This window comes from Balaenoptera physalus, assembly GCF_965194825.1.
Source record: "Balaenoptera physalus genome assembly, chromosome: 9".
Taxonomy (NCBI): domain Eukaryota; kingdom Metazoa; phylum Chordata; class Mammalia; order Artiodactyla; family Balaenopteridae; genus Balaenoptera; species Balaenoptera physalus.
The window spans coordinates 42,615,200-42,634,303 of record NC_138888.1 but is presented as its reverse complement, the minus strand read 5'-3'; the positions used below and the strand labels follow the sequence as shown (position 1 = coordinate 42,634,303).

Genomic DNA, 19,104 nt, shown 5'->3' with positions numbered 1-19,104 from the left:
CTCGACTCTCACTTGTTCTCACAGTCCCAGGCTTGGATTTCTCCTCCCTCCTCACCTTCATCGTTATTTTAACCTCCCATCGTTTCTCCAGTGACAGTGCATATCTTCAACATTGATTCCATATCCCTGTTCTCATTTCTCTTTCCCTAAGTGCTTTTGAGAGAGAAAATAATTGAGGTATGTCACTCAGAGATCACTATCTTCTGCTGACACTGAACATCTCCCCAAAGGGATGAATGGGCTAAATAATGCTTAGGCTAAAGACAGGAAGATGTGACAGAAGGTCAAATAGAGGAGAGAGAGAGAGGGTGGAGTTCGATCTGCAAAGTCTGATTGGTGGAGGCTGAGATAAAATTAATTATAATTATGCAAAAAGAAGGTGGTCATATGACGCTCATGAGCAAAGAAAATATAAGTCCCACTGCCTGCTCCAACCCTAGACCTCCTTATGTGATTTTCTCATTCCCACGTCAACCCCTTTTCCTTCTATACTCATCACCCTTACTTCTTTCTCTCATTTACAATCCATCAGCACATCCAAGCACCTCTACTTTAGAAATACACTGTAAGTGCACCCCCCACTAGCACCCTAGTCCAAGCAAGAGTACTATCTTGCCGGGACTACTGCGATAACCTCTAAACTAGTCTCTCTGGATTTCCACCCTTGCTTCCCTGCTCTATTCTCAACCCAACAGCCGGGGTGACCTTTTCAAAACAGAAATCCCATAATGTCATTCTTTTGCTCCAGTGGTACATCTATAGTTCACAAGAGTAAAATCCCAAGCCCTAATGAAGGTTCCAAGGCATAAAATGAGCTGTCCTCCGATTCTTTCCTGATTTCGTCTCCTACTACTTCACTCCAACCCCACTGACCTCCTTGCTGTTCTCCAACATTCCTTGTAAGTTCCTACTTTATAGCCCTTTGCCAACACTATTCCCTCTGCTTAGAGAGGTACCTCCCTAATACCCACACGGCTCTTTCTTTGAATTAGCTGAGCTGCAAGCTAAGCTACTCTAACAAAACACAGCCACTTAATTCAGAAGAGAATTTTATTTCTCCCTCTGTAGAAGTGCAGGGATGGTAGGGCAGCTCAGCCGTCTCACTATGCGGGTCTCCAAGGTCGTTCCAGTTGTCACCATTTCCCAGTTAGCAGGAAAAAGACAAATGTCTTTAAAAAGATGACCCAGAAGTTGCACACATCACTTTTTCTCACATCCAATTGGCCCAAAATTAGTCCATGGCACACAGAGGTGCAAGGAAAGCTGGGAAATGAGTCAGTACAAATGTCATCCATTTGCTTAGCAAAAACTCTGAGGTGCTATCACTGAAGACAACAAGGATAGAGGATACTGGAGCGCTGTTAACCTCCGTCATACCACTTCCCTTGATTCAGGACTCATATATATCCTTATCAGAAAAACCTGCCCTTTTTACCCTTCTGAAACTATCCTCCCCCAGCCACTCTTTATCCCTTTACTCCACTTTTTATTCCTATTCAGCAAGTATTAGCAGTTGATACATTCCAGTTTTATTTGTTTATGCTTTCCCTCATCAGAATGAAACACCAGACACCCTGAGGGCAGGGATTTTGCTTTGTTCACTGCTGTATTCCAGTGTCTAGAGCAGCGCTGGGCACATAGTAGCCATTTAAAAATATTTGTTGAATGAATGAATGAATAAATGTATAGCTGTTGAATCACATTTATAGTTCAATAAATATGTAACGGAGTATGGTGGAGGCTGGGTTTTAATTTACTCTTGAAAGCTGAAGGAACACTAATTAAAGCTGCTAGCAATTTTATGCCTCACATTTCCTTTCATTGAAAATAATTAGTAGAATGGGCCATTTATATTTTTTTACAAATGTGGAATGTATTAGAGTTCTCCAGAGAAACAGAACGAATAGGATATAGATATATAGATATATAGAGGAGATTTATTATCAGAATTGGCTCTCAGGGTTATGGAAGACAAGAAGTCCCACAGTCTCTCTGCCATCTGCAAGCTGGAGAACCAGGAAAACCAGTGGTGTAATTCAGCCTGAATCCAAAAGCCTGAGAATCCCGAGGCTGATGGCGTATTTTCCGGTCTGAGTCTGAAAGCCGAGAACCAGGAGCACCGATGTCCAACGTCCAAGGGCAGGGGAAGATGGATGGCTCAGCTCAAGTAGAGAGAGAGTGAATTCATCCTTCCTGAGACTTTTTGTTCTGTTCAGGTCCTCTACAGATTGGACGATGCCCATCCACACTGGTGAGGGTGACCTTTACTCAGTCTACCCATCCAAATGCTGATCTCTTCTGGAGACACCCTCACAGACACACCCAGAAATCATGTTTGACAGCTATTTGGGCATCCTTAGCCCAGTCAAGTTGACACATAAAATCAACCATTACATGGAGCAAGAACACCACACTTTGTTTTGGGGAAAATGTGGAGCTATTGTTAAACTGAGGATATTGCAACTTGAGGTGTTGAATGTTCTGCGTAGTAATAAAAACAGTGTACATTTCATGAGACATTGTCGAGTTAAAGAAGAATATTAGGAAATTTGGCATTGAGATTGGACCGTCCTCGAAGATTGGACCGTCCTCGAAGATTCTTATTGTTTCGTAAAGTTATTTGTGTGTCTTCAGGCCCAAATATGTACCCACAAGACGTTGTGAACCTGAGTCACACGGGGAGTGAGAAGCAGCCTGACCTTCCCTTCCCTAAGCTGAAAGCTGAGGAAGGCCATGAGGAGGAGTGGACCGGCACGGACCAGGACTCTCCAGGTTTGACCACTGGTGTCCTAACATATAACTAACCATCTGCGTGCCTCCTCTGGTCCGTGGAGGAAGCCTAAGCATGTGTGTGGGTTAAGCCTTCCTGAAGAAAATAGACATTCCCCCTGTCAGCCATCTTGGTGTGGGAGTGAGTTGGCCTAGGATGGAGGAGGGAAGGAACTTCTCTTCCTGAGACTAGACTCCAAGGTAGGAAGATGCCTGGGCGTGCTCTTTGGTGGGGGTTGGTCTGGCCCTTCCATGTGGAAGCCTGATAGAAGTTTCCTTTAATACCCCATGCTCTGCATGCTCTGAGACTGATCTGGGCACACAACCGTGAGGGGTGCCCGTGCAGCAGCAGTGCCTGTTACTCTTTATGCTGGGTGTCTGTTTATCGCCACCACAGCCCAGACTTTGCTTGGCCATGAGGACTAGAGGGAACCACGAGAGTCCCTGCTCAGAGCGCCAGGCACAGGGGAACCAGAGCAGCCTGCAGAAGTCAAACGCAGTCTGAACCAGAAGATCCGTGGAGGTCCAGAGAGCCAGGGTTCAACAGGTTACACACCTTCCTCTAGGATGTCCAGAAAGCAATTGAGAGGTAACTTCAGGAGGAAAACGGGCTTCCTGCAGTCCATGAGTAGGGCTCCATTGCAATTTGGATATTAAAGAAAGAATGTTCTTGTTTTTCTGGCTGGTGAGATAATGGGGATATATCAAGTACATCTAACTGGGAATACTGAGAGAAGGATTTATGGTTCTTGCTTCTGACATCCCAGGGTGTTTCTAATGATCCCGAGGAGCTTCACAGCTGTCCCAAATGTTTCTCAGAAAAGAATTATTCTAAAATATAATGTCATACTGCCTATTAGGAGAAAGGAGACCGACAAGCAAACTAGAGTGTACAACCTGCCCCATGAGGAACAAATGAGCCTTCCTGAGACACGGCTTTCATCATTTGATCCTTCTGCCTCCAAATAGCTAATGGCTCCCTGCTTCCTCTACCATTAAGCTGACATCTTACTGCTTATTTTCCCTTTGCAAGGGAGCCCTTCCTAACTGCTAACCTTATTCCCATCATGAGCTTTCCTTTCCATCCCAGGAGTTTGACAGACTCCCTGCCTATGACCCATTTTGGTCATCGTGGCCCTTAACTTTGCTCATTTTGTTCACACCACTGGAGTTATTTACCCCTTGATTTAGGCACTGTCTTGAATTGTGTGCTAAATGTTTTGCATCTAGTTGTTTTGATTCTTCAACTAGATGAAAAGCATCTCTGGGGGAAAGGTAGTATTTCTTATTCCTTTTATGCTCCTTACTGCATCTAGTGCCATTCAGGCACCTTACATGGCTCAATTAACACATTTTTAATTCAATCTTGAAGAAGAAGTTAGGAATCACTGATCTATAACTAGTTCTTAAAACTAAGTGCCCTTCCTCCTGAGACACATGAAGAAGGGTTAGTGTTTCTTAATGCCACTGAAACAACTGGCCACAAACTTGGTGGCTTCAGACAACAGAGATTTATTCTCTCACAGTTCTAGAGGCCAGAAATCCAAAATAAGTTTCACTGGGCCAAAGTCAAGGTGTCAGCAGAGCCACTCCCCTGGAGGTTCTGGGAAGACTCCATTCCCTCCTGCTTCCAGCTTCTGGTGGCTGCCAGCACTCCTTGGTTGTGGCCACATCACTTCAGTCTCTGTCTCCATGGTCACATGATCTTCTCTTCTGCATGTCGAATCTCTCTCTGTCTCTCCTTTATAAGGACACTTGTGTTTGCATTTGGGGTCCTCCTGGATAATCCAGGATAATTTCCCCATGTCAAACTCCTTAATTTAAGTATATCTGCAAAGATCCTTTTTCTGTTTAAGGCTACATTTACAGGTTCCAGGGACTAGAACGTGCTATCATTAGGGGCCACTATTCAGCCTACTATAAGTTATCATTTAAACAATATTCTTAAAATTTGATTATGGAAAAAGATGATGTCGAACGAGAAGGAAACAAAAAGTTCTCAATAAAGTAATGACCACTCTACACACACACACACATACACACCCACATGCATGTACCCACACATACATGAGTTTGTATGTTAGCAAAAGTATTTCCTACACCATCTTCAGCTTCACTATGGACCACTGTCTTATTTATTTTAAAAAAGACAGAATTAAAACACATGTCAGGCATTTAATTGAGACTGCCAGCATGACAAAAAGAAAGATTGGGTTCTATGTACAAAGAGATTTATTTATAACTAAAGTATTTTAAAACTTCAATAAAAATGGCATCTAAGGTTAATATAGGTTAAAGAACTATTTGGACAGCTAGCCTGAGATAAGACATAATTGAATTTGCAAATGTTCCTATCAAGTGATGTTCTTACTCCACTATTTCCTTCCAAATTCCATGGATTTAATAAATGATATGAGATACAATTATAACACTCAACATTTGTATAACAATTTATAGTTTACAAAGCTCTTGACGTACCTAATCTAATTCGATTCTCACCACAAGATGGTGAAATATGCAGAATGAGTATTATGTTTTCCAATTTTCAGAGGAACAAAGAGATTCAGAGAGTAAATGACCTGCTCAAGAAAATGTGGCAAGTAATCATCAGACGTTAACCATGACCCAGGTTTCCTACTCTCGAGTCAATATACCTTCAAGTACACTGGTATTAAATTCAAGATAAAAATGATAGTAATGAAAAAGAAAAGTGGGCAAAACACATGAAAAGGCATTTCATTTGGCTCCAAATCATAAAAGACTCAAACCTCATTTGTGACCATGGAAATGCAAAACAGACAACAAAGAGATGAAAACACTAAATGTTGGAGAAAGTGGACCAAGCAATTCTTCATCCATTGCTGATGGGAAAGTAAATTTATACAACGATCTTTGAAAACAGTTTGGCAGCGCCTTATAAGTTGACCATCATATTCCCTACAACCCAGCAACTCTTTTTCTAGGCATATCCAAGATGAACTTTTGTACATGTGCACATAGAGAGATTCACAAGCATGTCTAAGCAATGTAGTTTTTAATAGCAAAAACTGGAGGAAGAAAAAGCCCTCAAATGTCCATGATCAAGAAATGGGTAAATAAATTGTACTATAGCCATGATATGGAATAACAAATTACAGTTACATGAAGTTATATGAATGAATTTTAGCAATGCAATTTTCAGTGAAAATAAGAAGTCTTGGAAGATTTCAGCCATAGTAATACCCATTTTTTAAAGTTTAAAATAAACCCAGACTAAGCAATCTTTTTAAATGGTAGTAATGAATTTAATCATTAATTGAGAAATGCATACACTGACACCTGAGAGAGAGCCCTTGGCTGACGAGCTGATTGTCCTGCTGGAGCCCTGGCAGCACTCACTCTACCAATCGGCCTCTTCTCTTTGTCTGCGTCTACCTCGAAACTGGCCCCAAACGTAATCCAAATCTGGGGATATTCCTGACATACAAAAGAACTGGCAGCAAGACCAGCAGTCTGGTTTTTATTTTGGTTCTGTAGCTTCGTTTAAAGAGCATATCTTGGAACCCAGTTTTCAGTCAATCAGATGGTAATAGTTATGATCCAAAAACATGTATAACACATTGTGTCAGGTACTATGGGGAACCTCAGAGAAGCACCCATCATTCACATACTTATCCATCCATCCATTTATTCATTTAATATTAACTGATTATCCGCTATGACCAGGCAGTGGAATCTAAGATGAACAAGATAATGTTGCTACTATTAAGACACTTACACAGTCCAATGAAGGAGAGAGACATATTAGCAGATCAGTAAAAGAAGATGTGATAAATCCAACACTGGAGTTATAGGCAGGGGTCAGGAAAGCATGCCCAGAAGAACATCTGAGATGCATCTCTTAGAACAAGTGGAGTCAGCAGGGAGAGGGAAGAAAAAGAGAGGTGGGGCAGAGGGCACATGAACAAAGGCCCAGAGCTGAGATACATCATGGTGTGCCTTAGCTGTGCCTCTGCATCATCAGGATTAACACCTCTGAAACCTTGAATCCCATCTTTCATTGGCTTCCACTGCAGGCTCCAAGCAAGAGGCACAGACACAGAGCACAGACGGGGCAAGCCCACTTTATCAGTAGCAGAGGCTACTCTGTTATTTGAAGCTGATGAACTGTGCAGGACTATGAGTTTGCAGCCCTGCTTTACGTGGAGGGAAGAGAAGGAAGGATCTGGCTTCTTGTCCTCTACCAGCCCCAGAGTGAGCGGGTGACTCAAGAATGTCAACAACCATCCAAAGGAAGAGTCAAAGCTAAGAGGAAGATCCAGAAAGATCCTTCAGGAGGAAGCACAAAGTTTTAATATCTGACATTTTTGAGCCTCTCCTGGAAAGTTTCAGCCTCCTACCCAGCACCACAGTTGTTTACCCTGGTCCCTTCTCAGCATTCCTTTCTTTTTCCTGGTGTGGTGAGGCTGCAGACGACCATCAGATTTCCCATACTCAGCAATTTCAAGCCAGCCTGATTTGTCCATCTCTCCCTCCCTTAGGATGAGTCCTTTCCCAAGAGAAGTTGTAATCCCTTGTGTAAACAGGTTTCCTAGGCAGACCCGCCTTACCAGTCTGACGAACACAAACAAGACATGTCTAACTCCAAGCAGGGGCTCATACTGAAGTCCTCGCTTACACTAGCTTTGGTGATAAGGTGGCCGCGGATGTTTCCAAACTAGAGATCAAGAGGAGAAGCGGATCTGGAGATGAGACTGAGGATTCGGTGTTAGAAATGTTGATTTTTTGAGGCACTTTATAGACTGCAAAGGAAAGATGACCGATGGACATTTGGATATTTAAGCCTGAAATTCAAAAGAAATGTCATGGCTGAAGATATAATTTGGGAATCCTCAGCTTACATGGGTAACGAAGACATAAAGTTGATGCAATTACTCAGAGAGAGTGTGTAGAATGAGAAGAGATGGAGACCAGCAAGAAACCCCAGGGGAATAGCAACACGCAGGGATGTTCACAGAAAGGATGTCTGTGAAGGAAGCAAAAAGGACGGTCAGAAAGGAGAGCCAGGAGGGTGCCCAGGCACTGAAGCCCATGAGTGGACCCTTCAGTGAGTCCTGGGAAAGAACTCATCAGTTTATTCATTCAACTAATACTTATTGGGCACAGACTCCATACCAGGCACCTTTCCAGATGCTCTGGATACAGTAGAGAACAAAACAACAAAAATCCCTGCCCAGATGAGATTTACACTCTGATGTCAGTGCAGCAAAGAGGTCCAGATAGATAAAGGACAGAGTCCATTGGATTGAAAATTAGATTGGCTTTGGTAAACAGTGAGAGTCTTCCAACAGCAATAAGCTCAGAAGACAGATGGCAATGCCCTGAGAGCAAACCTAAGGTGAAGGAGTAGAGATAGTGGGGGTAAACTATTCTTTTGAGAAGTTGTATAAAAAGGAAGGAGCCATGGGGCACTTGGTAGAGGTAGCACAAGTTCAAATGAATGTTTTCCTTTGCCTGATAGATCCTTGCATGCGTTCTTGCAAGTATTTGTAGGCTAGCCACCTGGGGAAAGGAGCTGGAAATGTAAGGAAGTTGAAGATTTGAAGAGATGATAGGTGATGGAGCCCAGTTCTGAAGCAGGCAGGAGGGGAGACTCCTGTAGTCACTGCAGAGAGTCTTGTAAATTAAGGACAGCTTGGGTGTGCATTTAGGAGTGAGCTTTTCTTTCACTATCCTTTTTTTTAGTGACCACTAAAATAGCATCCAAATTCAAAAGCGGCATAGGGTACCATATATGTCTCACGGAGAGTGTTATATAAGAGGGAACAAGAGATGCCTATTCTTTCCTCCTCCTGCACCCCTTTTGCACTCTCACCCTGGTCTTCCCCCACCCCCCAAAATGTACTTATATGTGACTACATATAGGTACAAACAGGACCCAGGTTGGCCTTCCTAGCCTGTTCAGAGTCCTGCTGCCACAGCTGTCCCCCTAATCAGGTCCTTATCGAGGAGCACTAAAGTGCAAAATTTGCCAGAGGCAGCAGCAGTGCTTGGGGCTCTCCAGGGCCCCGGTGTGTGGCTGCGGGGGCCAGGCAGCACCTGGCCGCCACTGAGAGCAGAAAGAGAGGCATCTTTATGGGTTTCCCCCAGCTGGCAGTGTGGAGCACTGACCTGGGCTGCTCACGGACAGACACGGGACCGGCCCCAGCCCCTAGGATCCTTCCCGAAAGCAGAGCTTTCAGGCTGAGTGGGCAGAGTTAGAAAGAACAGAGGGAAGGCTGCACGCTGACCCTCCACCCCAGCTCCTCTGCCGGCTCCCCCCACAGCCCCACTGCATCGAAGATAGGACTGATATTAAAGAACCGCTCTGATGTGAGTTCATCCTAACTGAGCACAGACCCAGCAGGGGGGCCATCCCCAGGTCCTCTCTGCTTTGGCTCAAGCGACAGTGACGGTGGGGAGGACGTTGCCTTGCCTGGCTTCCGTGGGAGCAACTAACCATTGACCCAGGCGATTTCAGTGCATCAGACACGCTTCTTGAGTTCTCCAGGACACGTCTACACAGTGCTTTCCTTCCTGATACAGTAGTCAAAACAAACCCTGTCTCCCCAGGCTGGTGATGTCAGCCTCCTGCCACACACCTGAGGTCACAGGCTGAGTCCTAAAACTATCACAGTCTAAAAGAACATAACAGAAAATCTTTAAAGGGCAAATGAAAGAAAAAAACTAGAGGTGTGTGTATGTATATATCTGCATACATCAGTATTATATATCCATATACACATCAATGTATGTGTGTTTATATATGTGTGTATACCAGTATATGCAGACAGCTCTATACGATATATGCATATATTTAAACACACACATACACACCCTAAATAATAAATGTGCACTAAGAAAGTCAGAAAATTATTTCATTCAAGTGCTGACCTACATAAAATAGAATAGAAAAATGGGAGTTTGGGCTTTAAAAAAAATTACTTCTAACATAGTTTATGATTACAAAACAACCAGATGGAAAGCAGTCTGGGGAAAAAAATTTGTTTCATCACCGGAGTGAACAAACACAATTAAAATGCTAAAAGCATGAAGTCTTGTGAAAGTGAACAGAACAAGGACTTTTCTTTTTAATGGTGATTGGATGAATTACAGCTACCTAAACTCCAGGAATCTCAGGAGACTTAGTATCCCCTCAGCATCAGCTGCAGGCAAAAGAAAAAGAGCTGGCTAATTTGAAATCAATCATTAATATTCATTTTTTATCTTGCTACAGCTGGAGCGACTGTTGTCTGTCATCTTTACTTTCCACATGGCAAAGCATTTCCTTTGAAGAAAGCAGGATTGGCAAGCTTCCCTCACTCACTTGCTCATTCATTCATTCATTCATTTTCCTCTTAAAAGAGAGAAAAAAAAAAAATCCCTGGAGTTCTCTTCAAGGGACTTTTGAGTAATCTAAGCTGAAACAATTGAAATCCATTTGTTGTTACTGTACAATATTTTTTTCTTTTTTCGGCCATGGGAGTATTCTCAGCAAAGGAGCCCTTTTTATTGATTATACTGCAAGTGATGGAGTTTTTAAAAAGTAAAACCATAGAATAATTTTTGCCATCAATTTCAATGAAAAAGATATCTAGAATCAATACAGACAGGAAACAAATTGAGCAAAATGTAGTCGCTTCCTTTTGAGATGAGGTAGTGGTTGCAAAGTCAATTTCCATGTTGTTCCCTTTGTTTATCACAACAAGATGTGGTAACCTACCCAGCCATCCACGTTCCTGCTCTGAGAATGCAGAGACAAGGTGACAGCATGTAAAAGTAAAGTACTAAGAGCATTTTAAAGCTGAGGGGAAAACCACATTTACTAACTCTTGGTTTTTTCCTCCTTACAGCTACCAACTTCCATTTATAACAGATGAACATTTTTCTTTCATTTTTTTAACCAAATCATATTTTTTATTATCAAGTTCACCTTTAATATACATTTTTTATTTGAAAATGGAAAAAATATCCATTATCCTGCCACATTTATATAATCATATTAAGCATTTGGATTTTTTCACATTAATTTTTGAAATTAATTTTCATTAACCCTGTATTTCCCCAGGAGGAATGGGTCAGTCTTCACTAATTCAGTGTTACCACAATTTTATAAAACATAACTACTGAAAACAGTGAGAATTGACTGTATTTGTATACTTTGCTTAAAAACCTTTAAAACCTCTTCATTATTACAAAGTTTATATTCCTAAACTTGCCATTCAAGGCACAAACCTTTATGCCCTAAATGAATTCTTTAGCCTTATCTTTGACTAATCTCCAGTGTGAACTTTTGTTGCCAAGAAAGATTCACTGTGATTGTGAGAGACAGCTGGTTGAAATAAACACCTTTACCTCTGCCGGCAGAAGGCTATCTGGTGGGGAAGACAAATTTTGCTTAAAGTTAAAATACTACAGCAAAAAGGCCCTTAATCCTCAGACACCTAGAGAAAGGCTCTTGCTCTTTTACTTCTCTTGGCAGCATGTTATCAGGGTCATTGTTTCTGAAAACTTTTTTGTTGTTACCATGTTACTGCTTCATTCGCAAGTATATAGCCAAGTTGGGCTATAGTCATTGCCACCGATGTGCCCTCCTAGCACTGATGTTAACTCTGACACTCTCTGAGAGCACGCTCTTTCTTGAAGCCAGAAACAGTTCCAGCAAACATAACCAAAGAGTGATATCACAGAGCAGAGGTTTTATGGGTGAGTACAAACATTTTAAATCAGTCTTCACAGATTTCTGGCATTAAGAACTACAGATCATGGGACTTGGACCCTGTGTTCAGCTCCAAGTAGATTTCTTGCTGTAATGTCAACCTTCTCCATTTCCCCAACCCATCCAGAGTTTGAGGTGTCTTTACAGTCTGTGTGACAGTGCTGGGGGAAATACAGAGGGCATGGTCCCACAGTCACCTCTCTGCTGACAGCAGTGCAGAGACAGCATCCGTGTGCCAAGTAGCACAGCCACGCAGGGGCTCCAGGCAGTGACCAGCAACAAGGTCACCAGCAGCCCCAGTAAGAACGAGAGAAGCAACTGCAGTGTGGAACAGGCTCAGAGCACATGTGAGGTGATGTCCCTTCCCCCAAATACTTTCAAGGGAGGCTAAGAGGAGGATTTGCCCAGCTAAACAGAGAACTCTGTTTTGGGGGGGTGTATGGATTGTTGCATGTGAATTTTTCAACCTTTCTGTAAATGAAAGAAAGACAGACAAAGGAGCAGGGTGAATATATCTAATGAAAAAAGCACCCAGGAGTGAAACAGTGATGGTGTCCTAGGGACTTCTGTGTCATTTTGCTCAGTAAGAGACCTCTTGTTTATATTTTCATGCCTTCCTCTTTTGTGAGTGATCTGTGCGTCCCCAAAACCCTATGAAGAGAAGAAATGGAGCAACGGGAGCCCTGACTGTGGGCTTCAAAAGTCAGCTGCCAGGCTTCCCTGGTAGTGCAGTGGCAGAGAATCTGCCTGCCAATGCAGGGGACACGGGTTCGAGCCCTGGTCTGGGAAGATCCCACATGCCGCGGAGCAACTGGGCCCGTGAGCCACAACTACTGAGCCTGCGCGTCTGGAGCCCGTGCTCCGTAACAAGAGAGGCCGCGATGGTGAGAGGCCCGCGCACCGCGATGAAGAGTGGCCCCCACTTGCCGCAACTAGAGAAAGCCCTCGCACAGAAACGAAGACCCAACACAGCCATAAATAAATAAATAAAATTTTTTTAAAAATCCGTGGACTCCCATATGCCTATGTAATAATCCACGAGATCAAAAAAAAAAAAAAAAAAAGTCAGCTGCTGCTGCCGCCCCTGCTCCTATCAGGTGTACTTTGCCTCTTGGCTGCCCCTCACTGGCACCTTCAGAAGCTGTGTGTGTGTGTGTGTGTGTGTGTGTGTGTGGTGTGTACACATTTATGCATGCGTGGGGTGCATGGCACTTTTACTCATCTTTGGGCTGAGGAGCCTTAGGGAATCAGAGCCCAACACTCACAGTTTACAATGAAAAGATGAGGACTTGCCACTCACCTTGTGGCTGGAGGACAGACACTGGACCAGCCCCCTAATTCTGACTCCATGAACTCTGAGGTCTAGTCTTTGGGCTCTGCTTCCGGTTCCTATCTTTGCCTCTCCTGGCAAGAACTCTGGATTGATGCAAAACCCAAGCATGGAACTCTTTCAGTTTCCTGCTCTGTGTGGCTTTTCTGACTGAATTCGGAGTCTGGCTTTATAGACCTTGCAGTCTGTGTTAGAAGCTCCAGCACTGGCCTCTCTAGAGTAAGGAAGAACACTGGCTACTTCATTTTCCTCCAAAGCCTCCCAACTGCTCACCTCGTAATTGGTGCCTTCCCTCTATCCAGCCCACCGCCTCTCACCCCACCGGCACACAGCTTCCCTGCATCTCCTTGGCCATGACTGGCCCAGCCCAGGAAGAGCCTTCCCACATGTTACTCTCAACCACTTTTATTCTTGCAACATTCTGACCATTCACATGGTAATATATTTAGTTATAGCTAGTTACCACATATTCGTATGTGCGGGCACAACCAAGGGTGTAAGGTGCACCGATTAATCCTTCAAGAACCCTAAGATACTGCTGTTTTACAAATAGGAAAACTGATGTGTGGAAGGGTTAATTAAGAGTTTTGCCCAAAGCCGTAAACCTAGTAAATTGTAGAATCCAAACTTGGACCTATCTTTGCTTGATTCCCAGGCCTACATGCTTAACTCCACATCAGGCCACCTTCCCGTGAGGAGTCTCACAGTCTTCACCCTAAAGATGTTCCTCTGGTTCTGAACTTACTTCCCAACAATTTCCAGACAAACCCCTACACTTTGAAGCTTGATCTCACAATTCATGCTAATGCACAACTTGGTTTTTTCCCTTACCTATATGTCGTTGTCAAAGGGCAATTTTTTAAAGGGTAAAACCATGACTCTTATGTTACTATAAAATGAATACAAGTAAAAGATTTTAGTTGACTAATTAATCAAAGATGGAACCAGTAAGATATTACAACTAGTTCAAAGGAGAATTCAAAGTATCATACATATATAGGCAATCTGAAATGCTGAAATGAATTTAACATGCCTGCAAAACTGGTCAAGATCCACCAGGTGATAATGAATTACATCTGACACCATTCATTTGCATTTCTGTGGACACCAGTCATTTTCACTATTATTATTTTCTACAACCTAGAATACAAAATACCTCAAAGACCATGAAAGGTGGAGATAAGCTGGAAGAGTGGGGTACACGAGACACTCAGAGGTCATTTTTACCCATCTCAAGGTCTTCTGCATTTTTCCTGGAATCCTGTACATAATATTTTATTATATGACTGTATTATAATGTAACCACTCTCTATACACGCACGCACACGCGTGCACACACACACACACACACACACACACAAATGGGTCTAGATTCAAGTTGTGGAGAAAAGTTTTCTCTTCAGAATGAATATAATAGAATCACCTGGTTCTCTGGCCCTCTTTAAGTAGTGTCTATTAGATAAGCATTCCACAACCAACCATGTATTATTCCCAAAGAATTCCCCAATATCATAGGATAGTAGCTTTTTCCCCCCAAACAGTGTCATGAACAGATTGTACTAGACAGTCACCTCTTATCTTTAATGCTGTCATGCTCATATGGCAGTAAATCATAGGATATTCACAAAGACAGGGCATTTTGAAGCCCTAATTAAATATTTTGACTAGGAACCTGCCTTTGCTTTAATAGAACATCCCAGCACAAAACAAACAGTTACCAAAAATACTTCCTAAAGGAGGATATGGTTCTATCTCTAAGAAACCACCAACTTCTTCCTTCCCCAGACACCTGTCTCCTGCCTTGAGAATTTAGGCCCTTTTGGTCACTAGTAAAGGACACTTGCCGCATAGGGATCTGTCTGAAAAAAGGAAAAAGCGAAAACCAAGATGCCACCACAGCTTTTCAGGAGTGATTTGGCAACCGGTGCTCAAGATCTGAGTTGCTTCAGGGTCTAAATCATCTTCTTGCCTCCTAAGGGAAGTAAGTCTGAGACAAGAATTAAAATGCAACTACTTTATTTGGGAGGTGCAGGAAATACTTGTGTGGGGATTAGGGAAGAGAATAGAGTAGGCAGGCAGGCAATAAAGGATGTGTGATCAAGCACCATCACAGTGGGTGACTAAAGCTTTACCTCGTAGTACGATGGTGCGAAACACAAACCCAGATTTACGCAAGCCAAGAGGTGACTGAGCTGGGGTAGTACTTATAGAGCAACTCCTGTGAGCCACTGATTGAGGACTGGTCCTAAGAGGTGCTAATTCACTCGTACTTCTAGCCTGCTACAGGTTCTGGAAATAAGATCTTTAGACTGGGGGACAAGGACACTGGCAGCTGGTGTCAGTCAGAGCCACTGAAGGGCTGGCAGGGAGACGGGAGGGGAGGAGTGGGCAGATACTGCTAATACCTACTCACCACAGCTGAGGAAGGATGGTCTCTCCAGTGGTCAGCGTTAATGTGCTTCAGCCTCTCTCTTGGTCTCTGCTTTCTTGCTTTTCCTCCTGCTACCATATTTCCTAGTAGCAGAAAGAGAGAGCATGCACCTTGTTGGCATAGAGCTTATTGCCTTGAGTTGGCTCACAAGTCACTGGTCAGCCTCTGGATTGGTTGTCCTAGGATCAGGTACATACTCCTGGCTCCTGTTTCTGAGTGCAACGGAGTCAAGTGACATACTGCAGGAACACTTGCGCTACAGACTAGCCTAGGGGCTGGGAGCAGGACAGCTTCCCGCCGCAAGCAGACGTCACGCACATTCTGTTCTGACACAGGTGATGGCAGAGTTATGCCTCTGATGGTTGTGCACACTTACATCCACCTCACCTGGGGAACCAGCGAGGCTTTAGTCATTAGAATCCCTCACCTGAAGCTGTGGTTTTTCGTATATATGCCTCCCCTTAGAATTTAGTGCGTTCCTTTGCTCATCTTAATTTAACATTTACACTGTACTTTACCTCTCACCATTTCAATCTTCTCATTTGACTGTTTTCATGAACAAAAGCCTGACGTATGTGCAGTAGGATTTCACTGTACCAAGAATTGCTGTCGTTCTTGGTTTTGAGGCACACACTGCATTTGAATGTGGGAACCCTGTGTTCTAACTGAACTCCAGACTCCCACCCTCATGTTCTCTGAGAGCCCCCCTCCCAGTTACACCTTCTCCTTGCCATATTTGCTTTATAGCATTCAGCAGTCTCTACAATTTTTTTTTTTTTAACCATCAATCTCCTGACTTCCCACATAAGCTTCATGAGGGCAGATGCCAGGATGAGGTGATCAAATTAATAGCTGTAGAATGAATTTATCACTAAGGCAAGGACCTTAAGGTTTTTTCCTAGGAAAGGGCATCGGGGACCAGTTTGGACTGATCCAGTGGCATCTGTGGCTTGGTCCCTATTGTGACTAAGACAAATTCTGGGGTGGTGACTGGCCAGGGGCAGCATGGAATCATCAGGCAGAAGTGAAGTTGTGGCCTGGGTCTCATCAGCATGGCTCAGATCAGCAGAGTCCCTACTTGGAGAAGGAAAGCTTATCAGGAACCAATAGGCAGGACTAGCAGGGTGGAGACATGCCAGACGGACGGTGAGCCACAGGGAAACATCTGGCAACCATCAGGGCGAAGGGCACAGGATAGCGCATTAGAGGGCAAGACCTGCATCCTGGATGAACCGAGGAGGCCTTGCCGTGGGCCAGCCCTGGATGAGGAAGATTCCAAGTTAGGGAAGGAATTCACAGCAGCCACGTTGCTGACGGCAGCCACCCCACCGCAGCCCACACTCGGCATGCCACAGCTCTCTCAAGGCCAGAATAAACAGCTGCAGAAAGTGATTCTCCAGGAGATCTTGACCATACTGTCCTTCTGGAGATGCTTATAGAGGTCTGCACTCATTGTCAGTGCCAAGAACCAGCACTTAACACTTATCATCTGTATTCTGGTCTTCCTTTCATTTCTGATTTTGGAAATTTACATTGGGCATGAATTTTTTATTTTAATTTTAAGTAGAAAAACGTAAGTATAACATCAATATTTCCCATCCTGGCCACCTTGTACCTAAACAGCAAATCCAACAACGTGTCAGAGGAGAGTATTAAATGGCACTCAACCTTTATGTCATTCATGAAAGATATCCTCTGAAAAAACTGGATAAATGAGAACAACTTGCTGTAGAAAATGTGCCTATAAAGGCTTGAGACTGCTGTTAATAGGCTAAGTAGCTTTCAAATCGAAGGCAGTGTAGGCAGAGGCTGATTATATCCAAGTGTGAGAACAGTACAACACTTTCAGAAAGGCAGGACAGTTAGTTAGTGATTAGGCTTCAAACTCATAAAAACGGCACACTCACTGACATGGCCCTGTGTCAGTGAATGTATGGAGAAGAAATAGATTTCTGTGGTATATTAAGAAAAAAGTTGTATTTGAAGCTTCAATGTAAATGGAATTTCTAAATTGTAAGAGGGCATACGTTTGCAAGAGGAGAAAAATCCAGATGTTCAAGGCCCTGGATCAGGATGTGAAGAATGTGTCACACTGACACATTCACTGAATAAAAGAAAGTCTCTAGGGCAGATTATTTAAAGAAGAGTGACAGCAAAGAATTCCTAAAACTATCAAGAATTCTGTCTCTCTCTTTTTAATGAGTGCACACCTATAAATTCCTTTGTTAGTTTTCAGTGCACATTATTCTTTTTATTCAAACCCGTAATAATGACAGTCTGAAATGCTCTTTAAGTTAAATATAGAGCTTCAAAACAAGGGGCTGCTATTCAACCTCTTAAAGCCCTCTGACCACAGCTCTCTGCCTGAACATTCTCCTAGTCAATCAATATTAGCATATCTGCACTATATCACCCTCATTAGGAAATTCGTTCATTCATTTAAAGAAGTATTGACAGCCTACTCTGTGCTAGGCATTGTTCTTACAGGACGTCAAGAACACAACAGACAAAAATCCCTGGGGGCATGGTGGGGAGGAGGCAGATAATACACAATGGACTTGGGGATAAGTAACGTGCTGTGCGAGGCAGGAGGAGCTGATTGTGGCATCTGTTCTACAACTCCACGTTCATCAGCATCAATTCAGTGACATCACATTAGTAACTTGAAACAGCAAAAATATTCGCACCGTGGAAATTTGCAGATCTTACAAAGTGCACTTCTTTTTCTCAAATAGCCAGCTGATAAACGTTTACCAGCATACCACTGGTGTGATTTTAGATCAAACATTGACATTTGAGCAAAGACATGGATGAGGTGAGGGAGTCAGCCTTCAGCCATATGTCATCTAGGAGAAGAGCATTTGAGGCCATGGAACAGCCACTGCAAAGGCCCGAAGTAAAGAGCAGGCTGGGGTGTCCTAGGAAGAGCAAGCAGTCCAGTGGACAGAGCGGAGAAAGTGAGAGACAAGGAGAGTGGTAAAGATGCGCTGGGCCAGGTAACTTTAGAGCAGATTGTGGAGGATGCTGTAGGCCACTGGGGGCACTCTGGCTTTTACTCTGAGTGTGATGGAAAGCTATTAGAGGTTTTAGAAGAGAGGAATGTGGGATCTAATGTGCTTTTTTTTTTCTTCCATTTATTTATTTTTGGCTGCATTGGGTCTTCGTTGCAGCGTGCAGGTTTAGTTGCTCTGTGGCATGTGGGATCTTCTTGGACCAGGGCTCGAACCCGTGTCCCCTGCATTGGCAGGCGGATTCTCAACCACTGCGCCACCAGGGAAGCCCCTAATGTACTTTTAAAAGGACCACTTCGGTATGTTGAGAATAGATTAAGTTGGGGGGAGTTGATGGGAAGTGAAAAGGTACAAGCAAGGCAAAACTATTCTAGATATTGTAGTCTTTATCTAGGTGAAATGTGATGGCTCAGAGTAACAGTAACAGATGTAGTGAGAAATGGCTGGAGTCTAGATATATTTTGAAAGCACCTACAGGAGGTGCCAATTGATTGAACATGCAGTGTCAGAGAAAGGAGTAAAGGCTGACACTAAGACTTTTGGTTTGAACAAATGGAAGGATGGATTAGACATCACTTGAGAAGTAGAAGACTCTGGGTGGAGCAGATGCAGGGGAAGGGAAGGGCGGGACAATCAGAAGGTCAGTTCTGGACAAACTGAACTTCAGATATCCATTATGTTGAGTAGGAGATGGAGGTATGAGTCTGAATTTTAGGAGACTGTTCTGGCCTGGAGATATAGATTTGGAAGGCATAGATGGCATTTAAAGGCTTAGAACAAGATAGTAATGCCAAGGAGTGAGTACAGACAGTGAAGAGACAAAGAA

At 43.4% G+C, this 19,104-nt stretch overlaps 2 long non-coding RNA genes across 2 annotated transcripts; one reads left to right on the top strand and one right to left on the bottom strand.

Moving 5' to 3' along the window:
• Nucleotides 1–1,923: 1,923 nt before the first annotated feature.
• Nucleotides 1,924–15,352, bottom strand: LOC309666965. The gene is made up of 2 exons (XR_014267429.1): nt 15,250–15,352; nt 1,924–4,547 (listed from the first exon to the last, which is right to left on the bottom strand). It is a non-coding gene; the product is annotated as an uncharacterized lncRNA (long non-coding RNA).
• On the top strand, nt 4,542–12,511 carry LOC309666980. Its single transcript, XR_014267444.1, has 2 exons — nt 4,542–11,493; nt 12,136–12,511. It is a non-coding gene; the product is annotated as an uncharacterized lncRNA (long non-coding RNA).
• Nucleotides 15,353–19,104: the final 3,752 nt, after the last annotated feature.